Raw genomic sequence first — 1,405 nt, 5'->3', positions numbered from 1 at the left:
AGGCATCTTCCTGAGCAAAGTCCTAAATACTTTTCTCCACCCTCTGCCTTGCTGGATGTGCCAGATGAGGTGACTGTCTCAGACTTAGCCAGTCTGGATTTTTCTAGGTCAGCGGTATAATGGTGACATAGCAAAGGGGTTAGAAAGTGAGCTCGGGTGGTGGGCTGTGCGGGTTCAAATCTGAGCTCTGTTCATTTTTGTTTGTATGTTTTTATATTTTGCTGTTGCTTTTATTTTTTGCTCATTTGTTTAAACAATGAAACACTTCACCAGTTTGCGTGTTATCCTTGCACAGGGGCCATGCTAATCTCTGCATTGCTCTGATTTTAGTACATGTGTTGCTGAAGCGAGGACCTAGCTCTGCTGGTTTAAGCCAGGTGACCTTGGGGAGATTCCTTAACCTTGCATTAGTCATCAGTGAAACAGAGGTTAATAACACAAATTCCCCAGGGCTCTTGGGAGGATTACATGTCATAATACATGCTAAGTGCCTAAGGCCCACCACAGAGGAAATATTCAAAGTTCCCTCCACGGGCCCCTGCAGGCCCTTCAATTTCACTCTCACTCTTCCTGCCCTTCAATTTCGCTCTCACTCTTTCTGCAGCTTAACAGGCTGCCTCATGTTAATCTTCGCTAAGAGCTGTCTATCTTGCCACTCCTTTCCTATACACCTGCCCTAGCTCTGACTTCATAAGACATCAGTGCATAAAGTACACTTAGAGACTCTCCTCTGGGTCCTCAGAAACCTCCACAATCTGTCCTCAACCCACTCTTCCAGATTTATTCACTTTCATTCCCTTCCAGGACCTTTCAACCAGGTTAGCCGACCTTCCTATTCTTATTAAGGCTCCCCACTCAGGCCGAGACTATATGCTGACCTCTTCCCCACTTCAAGTCTTACTCACCCTCGAAGGCTCAAGTGGAAGACTCTCTTCCTCCAGGATGTCTTCCCTGACTAGACAAAAATTTGGTGCCATTCACATGCTAATTAGTCACCCACAGAATTATCTCTCTATAGTTTTGTTTTTGCCTGCATTTGCATATGATCTTCCCCACAGGATGAGAACTCTTTGCAGGCAGGCGCTGTGTTTCCATAGTTTGAGTTTGGCATTTACTAGCATGAAAGGAAAATCAAAAGGGAGTCAGTATTGCCAAGTGAGGGCTTCCCAGGTGGCTTAGTGGTAAAGAATCAGCTGCCGTCGCAGGAGATGTGGGTTTGATCCCTGGCCTGGGAATATTTCCTGGAGAAGGAAGTGGCAACCTACACCAGTATTCTTGCGTGTAAAAACCCATGGGCCAAGGAACCCAGTGGGCTACAGTTCATGGTGTGGCAAAGAGCAGGACAGGACTTAGCAACTAAACAATGTTGCTAAGTGAGCTCTCCAAAGTGGAGGCGGGCAGGAGG

General features: G+C 46.5%; 1 non-coding gene across 1 annotated transcript; it reads right to left on the bottom strand.

The window, feature by feature from the left end:
* Positions 1 to 250: 250 nt before the first annotated feature.
* On the bottom strand, positions 251 to 354 carry LOC122425351. The gene has a single exon (XR_006264822.1). It is a non-coding gene; the product is annotated as a U6 spliceosomal RNA (small nuclear RNA).
* Between the last annotated feature and the right edge of the window lie 1,051 nt (positions 355 to 1,405).

This window comes from Cervus canadensis, chromosome 1 (genome assembly GCF_019320065.1).
Source record: "Cervus canadensis isolate Bull #8, Minnesota chromosome 1, ASM1932006v1, whole genome shotgun sequence".
In the NCBI taxonomy this organism is placed as follows: domain Eukaryota; kingdom Metazoa; phylum Chordata; class Mammalia; order Artiodactyla; family Cervidae; genus Cervus; species Cervus canadensis.
The sequence above is the reverse complement of the archived record's forward strand: the minus strand, read 5'-3'. Positions and strand labels throughout refer to the sequence as shown.